Source organism: Thunnus maccoyii, chromosome 6 (assembly GCF_910596095.1).
Source record: "Thunnus maccoyii chromosome 6, fThuMac1.1, whole genome shotgun sequence".
NCBI lineage: Eukaryota > Metazoa > Chordata > Actinopteri > Scombriformes > Scombridae > Thunnus > Thunnus maccoyii.
This window is the reverse complement of record NC_056538.1, coordinates 9,877,231-9,889,633: the sequence shown is the minus strand read 5'-3', so window position 1 is coordinate 9,889,633 and position 12,403 is coordinate 9,877,231. Positions and strand designations below refer to the sequence as shown.

Sequence of the window (12,403 nt, the reverse complement as noted above, 5' to 3'; positions counted from 1 at the left end):
ATGGGTGGAGTTCAAAACAAAGCTCAGCAGCTGGAGCTGCTGACTAATGCCAACCTGTGGAGAGAAGAGCAGGGAAGCCCAGGTCAGCCACATCAAACAGGGATATGCCACAGGAAATCATCCTGAGAGTAACATTTCCCTTGCTTCCCCACCTGAAGATGCACATGGAGAGACAATGACACAGTGTGTGTGTCTGTGTATGAGTGCATGTAAGGGTGGTGATATAATCTCAAGAAATGGTAAATGGCAAGAATTATTGAATAATAGCAATGTCAAATAATTAAAATGCTGTCTGATCTGATGGAAGGCATCTTGAGACACACATACACATACAAACAGACACTCTCTTCATTTCCATCAGAATGATTCAAATGTATTGGCAACATCACTGTACTGACTGTTTCCTTGGTGATGAATCTGAACCGTTTAACCACAACTCCTCCTCCACTTGACATAGGAATGTTCATAGTTCAGGTTAACCACTTAAATGCAACTGATCTGAAATGGTTGAGAGCTTCAAACACCGTATCTATATTTGCTGGTGAGTCATTTCACACACCAGAGACCTGCTCTGCTGCCCACCTGTCATTGTCTAGGATGATCATCTGAGTCTGAATAAGTTTAACTGTGTAATTTGTCTGTGTTGGTGCATAAAAAACATGACAGGAAATCCTTCATGATCCCTACTAACATGATAACATGAGGATAACAAGAATGAAATAAACAGAACACTAAACATATCACTCTAAGCTGTATGTATGAAATACATTTCATGTGTGCAGTTCAGTGAAAAAAACATTCATTTATGGGTTTTCGACCTTTTGAATAATGAGTTCTAATGTCATAGTGCCCAGAAAAATTAGTCCATCTAATCAAGCTAGCATCATTGTAATTAAACATGAATTTAAAGAAATGTTGCCAGCAGCCACTTTTGGACAGCACAGCACTGTTGTGACTAACAGTCAGCACTCAATGAGGGATTCAATTTGATCTGTGCAGTCAGTACAATGTCAACAATCCACTTGCACTCAATGCAACCAACTTAGAGGCCAAATAGGGGTGCCTACTAAATGTGTCACAATGTGTGTCAATTGGCTTATCACCAGGCCCTGCTGACATGGCACACTGTCTCTGATAATGACTACAGATGGTGTTCTTGTGACAAAAATCAATAAATAAGCTTTGTTTCATGAGTCATCTCGTATCTGTGGATATGATAAATGATGACAATGTCTAAACCTTTAGTACACTGGGTGTGGACGGCCAGTAACAAATTTGGTGGTTTGAGGATCATTGAGACTTATCTGAAGAGTGATTCATTTAATCAGATGCAATGATCTCTATTAATGCTGGAAACAGGACCTCGTCTCTTGTTTAAATGGACCCAATAAAACACCCAATAAAAGTATTAAAACATATCCAGTAATTTGCAGTCTAAGTGAGAAATCTGATGAAAGAGAATTTTCATTTCAGAAGAATGAAACGCTTAAAAAAGAAGGGGCAAAAAAACCCCCAAGATTGGCTTTATTGAAATAATGTTGATCTGATGGTGTTTATGAAATACCCACACACACCATCCAAGTATGTTAGACATGGCTGTTCATGACCTTTAATCTCTGCTACGTGTTAAAAAACAAAACTAGTCCTTGTTCATCATCTCTCAATATCAAGAAAGTGTATTAGTTGTATTTTCTAAATAAACAGATTGATGCAATGCCTCCTGGATCTAAACAGTATGCTATTTGCACGTTGTTGCGTTCAGGTTACATCGGATTTTCTGCTTACGAACGTGCTGTCGCGTGGAATGAACCCTCAAAGGATAGCATATCATTTGACTTCTTTACCTCTCACTTGATCTCATGCCACTACTCTCATGCGAGTAGTGGCAAGGTATCCTGACAAGGAGTTTCCCAAACCTCATAAATATCTTCCGATGTATTTCTTTTTAGACGTGGTCATTAAAGTAGATGAAAACGACGTTTCAACGCGCAACAGCGGCATTTTCGAGGTGACTTAAACGCGCAGACCAGGAGTAAAGTCAGCTTGGTGACGCTCTCTCACTGTACAGGAGGGCTGGAGATAAAAAAGACCCACACTCCTCCCACTATCCAGTCCATTGAATTATTTTGCCGGTGTAACAAGGAGACACGCTTTACCTATAGAGCGGAGGAAAAAAAACAAAAAACAACAACAACCTAGAGGACGAAGTGAGTGAAAATATGATACGGTTCTTCTTTTCGCTACACCGACACCACTGACACCGTCCGCACTCACCCGGCTCGTTTCTCTTTTGTTTTCGGTGTAAAACTTCGGCTCTGTCAGCATTTACCGGCCACCCACCTCTCGTACGTTACCTTTGACACGGGCTGTCCCCGGGAGTGGGGAGGGTCGGGGGTGAGAAAAAGAAAGAAAAGCCTCAACTTGACGTCGGAAAGCTAACTCTGAAATCAAAGAAAAGTGGTAGCAGCCCTCAGACAGGTGAGTGTTTCTGGTTTGTTTGAACTGTTATATATATCACATTTACCTGTACCTGAGTTCAATAGCATGTGTGGACCTTTTTTTTTTCAAAATTTCAGACCCTTTTTACAATTACATACTAAAGTTACAATGTGTGAAAAGTGTTTGTGGTTCATGCTATTTGGAGTTTTAATATCCATGGTAACACCGAGCTAACATTCCTGCAAAATACTAGCATCCCTCACACGTGCTATAAGGGTGTTAGTTTCCTCAAACGGGCGTTTACATGTTTCATTTACATAAGTTGGAGCATTTTTCATCACCCTTATTTGTCATCAGCTGTGGGAGGATTCAGCTCATTTGTAATTTTGTCCATCACATGACTCATAAGCTCAGTTCTCGCCCTAGTGTGCACCCTAAAACATGGGACACGCCCATGATGTATCCCATGGCAGCAAGGGTTTTCCCCCTTTTGGAGAGAAAGTGGATTGATTGAAACACCTGCCCATCTCCAGTTTATGTCTATCACAAAATAATGAATGCATGTGAAGCTACTGAGGCTGAGCTTGTATGTATATATATGTATATATTGTATGCATTCTGTGCTTGCTCATGTGTAGCACTCTTGCTACTCACTTGAGGGTGGGAATTGTTTATCCGGATCCTGGTATGTTAGCATTCCAAGAAAGATCAAAGGATTATTATTACTTATTACATGTACTCTTATGTAGCACTGTATCATCGTAAAACTTTGATCATTGGAGAGGAACCATTTGGTACATCGCCTCCTTCTTGTCTGTTTTAACACTTCCCCATCTGTCACTACTACACCTCCAGTGAAAACAGGTAACACTTGTGTTTGATCAGTTTAAGTTGACAGAGGACGTTTGTTTACATCCCCGAAGAATGTAAATAGATTTCTAGAACCTGTTTAGTCACGGTTTCAGTAGATGGATGACTCAGGATGACACAAGACAGTAAAAGTGACTACGCAAGGCTCTTTCTTTTTTATTGCTCTTTTACTACGTCTATTAATGGATTGAAGGGCTTTGAAGCAAAGTGTGCTGAACACTGTCTTCCTGAACATCTTTTTGGCTTGTACAGTAGAGTATATGATTAAGTGGGGCTCCTGTCCCGAGGGCAACCAGCACTATGAAAATATTTTCAGGTCACGGCACTGAAAGTCATATTGTGTGGCACGTGAGGAAATAAATATTACTCTGGACATTCAGAACGCTCCAGTTTCAGCTGAGGAACTTTGAGAAATTGATACAACGGTTTACATTTTGAGGTTAGCTGGATAAATAATCACATAACATGAACAATTCTTCAAATTTGCTTGGATTAAAGTGGGAAATGGATAAGGTGTTGCATTCAAAAACTGTACAGCTGTGCTGAAAAGGCTTGGGTTTGTTTGAAAAGCACTTTAAAGATCACCTGTAATTCAGAAATGTTATTTTAGAAGCACAGATGTAGAATAGAGTGAGATATAATAGATCAGAACAGGGAGGGAAGCAGCGTGCACAGCAGATACCTACTTGTTTGCACTCACTGTTGTATATTTCTCTCCTGAATGTTTGTTCTATTTTAGAGCTTTCAAACCCTTTCCTCTTTATCTATTTGGCTGCAGTTGACCATCTTAATGCTTATCGGTATGTAGTTGTGCTGCTGTTTAAAAATGTGGATAGTAGCTGACCCTGTTGTCCATTTGAGACCAGTATTGATCCTGTGTCCCAGGCTCTCCGCTGCACCCTGCTTATATAATTGCCTCTATGTACTTATGATTATGTGCTGTGTCCTTAAAAGGCTGCTGCTAAGAGAAGAGACCAGCAGATGAACACTTATAATAATACACTCAATGCAATATCGAGCAGGATATTTGCCAGCTTGATATACCGGGAAAAAAAACTAATCTGTAAGATTTGTTGAAGCCGTGCAGAGGGAGTGCGAGTCTGACAAAAAAAAAAAATGGCCCATTATTGTTATTGGCTGCCCTGAAACAATGAGGTTAAAACATGCATATATCTTCTATGCAAGGGCTGAATGTTTTTGAAAAAAAAAAAAAATCTAATTGCGATTATTTTGACTGAGATTGCAATTGCGATATGTTTTGTGATATTAGAGGGAATGATCGTTTTTACATCATTATTCTCATTGTCTTTGAAAAACATTAAAATGATTATGGTGTGATTTTAGCGGGGATCTGTACCAGGACATCAGTCCGCAGCACAACAATACTTCATTTGAAAATTGCATTGTGATTTCGATAAAATTTCGATCGATTTGATGCCTCCCCTCTGTAAAGATAATGAACTGCCACGAAGATCTGGCATGTGTTTGCTATTAATGTGCAGCACCCACATAGAACAAATTCATGTGGTTCCACTCACTGAAGCAATAACAAACATCAAATCCAAAAGCAATGGCCGACTAAATTGGATTTAAAGACTTGAGAAAATGAGAAAGAAAATCACGGGTACAAAGCTGTGTACATAACAGCCCGGACTCAGTAGATGACTGTAATTTCAACAGTACTTTACGTCACACTGCTACTGTACTGCAGCCAATTGTGTAATACATTTCTCAACATTTTTCACCAGGGTTAATAGAGCTGTAATGGTGCATATACGCAGCAGTTACAGTCAAATCGGTACAGAGGAGAAAGAGACACAGTACAGTGTGAGCTGGTCTGATTTTGTGATTGCTTCAGAGTCAGTTAGGTGTATGGCTTTCATAGGTGTCATGGAAAGGTGAAAAACAGAAGTTTAAACACACAGTGATCGACTTTGACATCTGTCACATAATGGAGCTGTGCTTCAGCACGCCTAAGAAAAAAAGCCTACTTGACACACATCAAATGCAATCAACAATTTAAGTTGCCAGCATGGTGAAAATCACTCATTCTTCCACCAGACCAAGTGACAAGACAGCTCTTTATCCACACATGATAACACACACTCAGTCAGTGTCTCTCTGTCTGCAGCTTTCAATCTATCAAAGAACATACTGTGCTGATGGGTTCAGAGGTTACATCATATGTCATATTTGTATTTTCTACTCATTTTGGGTGTGTAACGAAAACAGTTTTACAAGCAATAAATTGTGAAAAGTGCGTATAGTCAGAATATTCATTTGGCATTGTGTCATTTAGGCTATACCCCGCTGTGAGAATGTCGAAGCCCTGCTGTTTCTGAGCAATGCGACTGCTGTTTTAAGCGAGAGTCCCCTCTGTGTCACACAGGCCAGATATTTGCAACGCATCCTGTCACTTTGGACAATTGTGCGTTGAGCGGTACATGAAATCTGTGCGAGGCCACTGTGTGACGGACGTTAGTTACTGACATATTGTAGAAAGGTAGAAAGCTTCTCTGCTTCACCTTATTTGAGCAGGTAAACTTTCTAAAGGTAATTGCTATTAATTTAACTGTCAGAGGAACATTACAGGCTTTGGTTTTTAGTTTGGTGCTTTGCTAGTTTGCAACTTGAGCTCTCTTCAAAGCCCTACACTCATACAAACTGGGAGGTGCACGGTTATTTTGTCAAAGCTGAGGTTCCCCCTTTGAAAATAGTAACAATACCTCCTTGACTGGATAACAGGTCCGCATGTTTTTCTTTCATTCCTGGTAACATTCCCACCATTTGAGACTGGCCACCACAGATTGTCTTCTGCACCTGAAAAAATGTAAATTCTGTGAAATGAGAATGATCTTTTCCATGGGTTTTCATATCCATCCAGGTGTTTCTGAATTTAGGTGAGAAATATTTATTGTCTAACCCTCTCTGCTGGAGAAAAAAGGGTAATTATTCTGGTTATCTCATAATCTGAGTTGTCAGGTATTGGCCCCTATTTCCCGTTCATTGCTTCTGGGATAATAATTTTGTCACTTTTGTGTTCTCTTGTTTATTTTTTTGTGTAATCAGCTCTGTAATAGAATTAAAGAAACCAAATGTTCATAGAAGCAGGAAGCTGGGTTTCTCTCCCACAAAGCCAAGTTCACCATGGTTGCACCTGCTCGTCTGTCCCTGCCTCCCGGGCTCAGACAGCAGTAGAGGACAGAACTCGGTGTGATGTCAACACACAGATGGCGGTGAAGAGCCCTCATGCAGACGTACAGATGGCACCTTGATAAAACATACAAATCCACCCGCTTTTTTCTTCTTCCTCTTGGCCATGAAAAAACAGTCAGACCCGAGGAGGCCGGAGCGAACGAAGGCAACGGAGTGGTCCGTTTGCCGTTATAGTGCAACAATAGTTCCCACCGTGTCTCTGCATGCCACGGATGTCTTTGTCAGCTGTTTGCTTTCCAGGCCTCAGTATCAGCACTACAGTACACCACAACCGACCCCAGAGTTACTTTCTCTCAACTGCAACAGGCAGCCAGGCCAGAGGAGGTCCACACATATCTCTTTCTGACATCGCTTTAGATTTCTCGATGCCTCAAATTAATTTCTGCCTTTTTTGTTGAAAAGTGTTAAAAGCAGACTAGAGAGCTGCGACAAGTGGTTGTAATAGACTGTATATATCTGTTACCTTTACCCCCTTTTAGACACATTCATTTTGTAGACATATAAAATGGACCACTGACTTTATCAAGAGTCATCAGCAGACAAGTATCCAAAAATATCTGCCCACATTTTTCTCTTTCATGACCAGATTTATGGACCATTTTATGAACAGTTTGGTGATTTAACAATCATATGCTTGAATAGCTAGAACAGGCTGTTTAATGGAAGCTGCTGATATACCAGGTGTGCTGCACACAGAAGCTTAAAGCTTAGGTCTTTTTCATTATCGAGGCTTTAATAATCAGCAGGAAGGTACATCAAATCCAGAGGACAGTGAGACTGTAAAGCTGTCTGAATGAAAATCTCTTCATATAAGGCTTGAATATAGAATCCAGATGTTATACACCTGCTGCTGGTCTTAACACTGACACGCTAAGAAGGCAAATTGACCATCTTCTCATCTCTCGCTCTCCCAAAACAGCCTTTATCCCTCTAACCCTTATGCCCTTTTTTGTCTCTTTAGCATTCCTGCGCTGTCTCTGTAGAAACAAAAATATTTTTCCCTTCTCTGGTTTTCACCTTTGCACCCTTCACTTTTTGTTTTGTTTGCTTAATACAGATAAGCTAATCATAGTTTACTTACCTGTACTATTTAATGACTCTTTAAGACATGCACTTTATTGCCATAAATGTGCAGGTAATTTTACATGATTGAAAAGGACATCCAGTTGTTAAGAGATATTCAAGGACATGATAAGCTTTTTATTATATCCATAACTATAATAATATACTTTAAAGCTCAGGCAAAAATATTGAATACATTTACTACTTGGTGGTTCAAGTGGAACCAGGTATAGTTCCTCTGCTAAGCATTTTATTAGTTAATTGTTGATTTTAAAGCATTTACTAAATATTACCATCAAATAGCCTACACTTTCTTCCTCATAGCCTGGCACTCTTCTCTGACGGTGCCAGGCCCCAGGTCTAAAGTGCTTCCCTTCACTTTCCCTCCAGACATCCAAAATCACAGGCTGTACTAAAGTTGAAAGAAGAAAGCGCGGTGCAAATATATATTAAGTAGACAAGCTTCAGTGTCATCCAGTCTGTAAGGTAATAATTATTCAAACCCACACACCATCACTACTGTAACCTTGGCATCGTGGCTTAGTATTTAGCACTGTCACGTCACAGCAGGAAGGTGCCGGGTTCAAAGCCAGCGCGGGTGACTGTGGAGTTTCTTTGTGATGTTTGCACGTCTTCTTTTCCGCCTTTTCACCAAAACATGTGTCTGGGTGGTCCGCTTTCCTCATTCTCCAAAACACACGCATGTTAGGCTTTGTGAATACTCCTGCCTCTGCCCTTGATGACTAGTATGAACTCTGTGGATGTTGCTCTTCAAAACAGATCCCTGTTTTTAATATACAACATTTGATGCCTCAGGGAAGAAGCACTGCATTTGCAGGTACTGTTAATAAACCAACCCCTCCAACCACAAAGCCCCCTAAGGCTGACAATAAGGCTTTCACTGTTGAGTGTGTCCACATTGCTTTGACAAGCACTGTCCCTGCAGCATCAAACCAGCTTACACTACTGTATCAGACCAACACCCTATTATATAAAAACCCTGCTGCTCGGAAACCAGAACTTTCTCCCACCCAGGAAGGAGGCTTCGAACGGTAAGTTGAAGCCCACTCTTACAGAGAATTTTTTCATCTCCAGATGAAAAATGACGACAATATCTCCACATATCACTTGACCCACTTACACCCTGTTGGTCTGTCCACACTGAATTGAGTGGGTGGATTTCCTTCTCTTCTCCCAGTCATTTATTTCATTTCGTTTAGCTGTAATAATGGAAAAGCATGACAGTAATGACACTTCCTCTCCCTATTGTCAGTGTTCTAATTTGTGGATGCTGGTGGACTGTGATTAAATTATTATTTTTTTTCTTGGATTATCTCTGACCCATAATTTTTTTTCAGACTGATGAGCTGTCAGATTGTCAAGATGTTCTTGTACCACCCCCCCCCCCCCCCCCCCCCCCCCCCGTCTTCCTAACTCCACCACTTCTGTCATGATGCTGGCCAGTTTGAAAGTATCTGCCCTCAATAATTCTTCTAGTAGCACTGCTTATACTACCTGACGTGGCACGGTGCTGGAGCATGCCTCTTAAATCTCAGGTTTATTATGACTTTGATATTGTGAGCTGCTCCTTTTCTCACGCCATCTTAATTTCATAGGATAAATAATTACTCAAGATGATTGGTATAATGGGTTATTGAAGGTTCAGACACAGTAATAATGGTAAATATAAAATCATTACATGTCCACGGAGGACACTAACAACCAAGAACCCTTATGTAAGCGTTTTGCAATACCCCTCTATCCTCATTTGTCAGGCCAGGATGTTCTGGCACCAGCGCCTTTCAACAAGTATGTGTTGAATACTGAATTCTTTTTTTTCATCTCAATGTCATAAGCTAGCCAGAGCTGGAGAAACTTGAACATCGATTCATGTTACTTGAACATTCATCGCGTCTCAGGTCATCCATGCTTAGAGATGAAACTCTGTTCATTCTGATGAATATGTGAAGGAATATTTTCATGGCCCTGACACACCAAGCCGATTTCAAAAGACGGTAAGATCCCATGCTGACTCAAATTTCTGTTTATTATATTTTTGTGCACAAAAGTCTGACATGAAATACACAGAAGCAAACATCGGAGACATTTCCATAGGATAATGCGACTTCATTCTCAGCTTAGACTAGATAACAAAAGATGTCTGTGTACATTTCAAGTGAAAACTGCATCACTTTTCTTCCAAAATGTATAGAAATCTTTCTCTTTTTTTTCTCTTTACTGTCAGTGTTGAAAACGAAGAGTAAAGACCTTGAGAATGATTTCCTTCACATCAACCTTCGCTAACATCAGCGCAAACTGCTTGTTAGCCAGAATGCACTTCATTCTGCATCGTCAGTCTTTATTAACTTGCTTTTTTGCTTACATACAGTCAACTCATCAGCATTTCTCCCTTCATCTTTCAATATTCTGTGGAGGCCCTTGATTGTAACCCCTTTCTATTTGTAGGCATGTTATCACCCATGGGGACCCTAACAAAGTGGAACGAGTGGCTGTGATTGATTCTCTCACTGATCAGTCATTTGTCTCCCAAAGCTAAGAAATGCTCAGTTAATACCATATGCCTGGATACATAAATCAAAAAATACTTCGCTCAGCTGGAAAACTTTAAAGCAGGGGGTGAGTTAGTTTTATTTTCCTTCTCAGTCCTCCTCTCACCCTGTTGATTGATGTCTGAAAGGCCGGTGTTTCATCAGGATCACAAATCACCTTCCTTCTACAAGTGTGATGGCTGTCACTGACTGACTGGTACAGCTGACTGGGCAATATGAGAGTGGTTTGCGGTGGGACTTGATGTCAGACTCGGGATGAAAAGGAGCTGCGGGCTATAGGCTGTGGCCAATAACTCTTTGCTTCCCACCACACTGGCTCATTGGGAGTGATTTACATTAGGGGTTGGTCAGAGAGTATGTTGATAACTGATTGAACTGATAATGTTAATGGTTGCGTTTGAGATTATGTGGAAACATGCCAAACATATTTTTTGTTAGGTAACACATAGGCTTTGTGTGTATAATTGTGCATTGTTATAACATGCAATACTTTAAGACCACAAAAAGTATGTTCTTAGTCTTTAATCTGACCAGTGATGGGAATTGCGACACAAAAATGTTGAGAAGTGAGCACATATTTGGAAATATATCAGCATAGAAGGTCACTGCATTGACTGCAGATTTGGAGCAACAGCTTGTCGTACTTGTGAAAGCTTGTTCACTATAAAAGAGAAGAGGTGAAGGTGGAAACAACTCGGTGAGCAAAGTGCTTACTTTTGTTTAACAAATGCTGTTCTGTGCGTCTGGTGCTGGTCAGTGAGAGGTCATGTGCTACCCTATGTTGTTGTTGTTGTTATCAGGAAGTGTTAGATGTCTTCTGACTTAGAGAAGCTCATGGACAGATAATGAACTGTCGGCACATGGTAGACTACAAATAACATAGCATGATTATTTTCATCACACAGGTAAAATAAAGCAAATGAAGCGGTTGCTCTCAGGTCTCATTTAGTGTGAATAAACTCATTGCCTCAGTTTTTACAGTGCTCACTCCATGATTGCCTTTGAAATGTATTTTAACTTAGTTGTGATTTCCCAGTCTGCTCTTTATGATAGCATTGACTGTACGTGCAGCCTTTACAATTTACCATTAATGTGTTGAGCTGGCACTCTCAAATATATTAATATTGAATGCTGTATATTGTAAGTAGGCTGCATTATGGAGGAGTAAGTGCTCCTCCATAAGTAATATCCAAAAGTAATATTAATCAATATTAAATTAAGCAGGCATAGCCAAGTGCTGTGACTTCCCTGCTGGGATATAATGTTTGCCCTGTAGTCACAGTTTTTTTTAGAGTTTTAGGTCGCCTGTTTTCCTCGATTCACTGCTCTCCTTTTATAGAACAAATTTAATCTAACAGAAGCAGCTAGTGACAGTAGTTTTCCTCTCGCTTCACCTGAACAGTTGAAGGAGTTATATTTTGTACACATTATGTAGTCTACGCCTGGCCAGTTAGAACATGCTCCCAGATTTTTGGTTCTCCAGTTAACCTCACTTGGCCTCCGAGGAATTAAAGAAAGCAGTCTGAAGCTTAGCCTGCATTAGTGTGTGTTTTGTGTGTGTGTGTGTGTTTTATTACCTGTGCATACCTCTTTTACACAGTTAATAATCTGCTCTTATGTATCTGCAGTTGTTCAGAATGGATCAATTGGAATTCTGCCTTTTTTAGCATTTTGAGATGATTTGATCGGAGGTGGTAACAAAACAGGTGTAACACAGGGCACAAGTTGGCCGAGTCACATAATTTATACTTTAAAATCATTTTTTAAAATAAGAATCTTATATTTTCTTTACATGGATACACAATCTACACTGCTGCCAACTGATATAACAAAATAATGACTGAACCAATGACGAATTTATAAAACCATGTTCATTTACTGTTCAAAGCAGTGTCTGAGTCTGTCCTACAGTGCACAGGAAGTGATGGGGTTTACTTTACAGTAAGCAGCAACAGTGGTTTGTTTAGATTAAACAGAAAAGGAGGTGGGTAGCATGAGCTACTGTATGATGGGTCTTTCCTGACTCACTTTTAAATCTTGCCAAGACTCTCTGTTCTCTCTGTAGTGATAGCATTCAACTGAGCTTTCAGTGCTGAGCCAGCTTTAACAGCTCTGATATAATGACTCTCATTGCTTGTTATAATGGGTTTTATCACCCATGTGTCACTAATCAACTCCCTCACAAGCATCTTCTGATGCAACATGGTTCAGCCAAGTCTTCAGTGCTTTATTACTCAGTATCCATT

General features: G+C 40.2%; 1 protein-coding gene across 3 annotated transcripts in view; it reads left to right on the top strand.

Annotated features, from left to right (window-relative positions):
• Window positions 1-2,032: 2,032 nt before the first annotated feature.
• Window positions 2,033-12,403, top strand: part of gdpd5b (glycerophosphodiester phosphodiesterase domain containing 5b) — a 43,611-nt gene continuing 33,240 nt past the window's right edge. For 2 of the 3 annotated variants that reach the window (XR_006096621.1, XM_042414668.1), the window contains exon 1: window positions 2,033-2,478. The gene's annotated coding sequence lies outside the window, so the exon portion shown is untranslated. The remainder of the gene's footprint in view (window positions 2,479-12,403) is intronic. The other variant, XM_042414667.1, reaches the window with a different exon arrangement.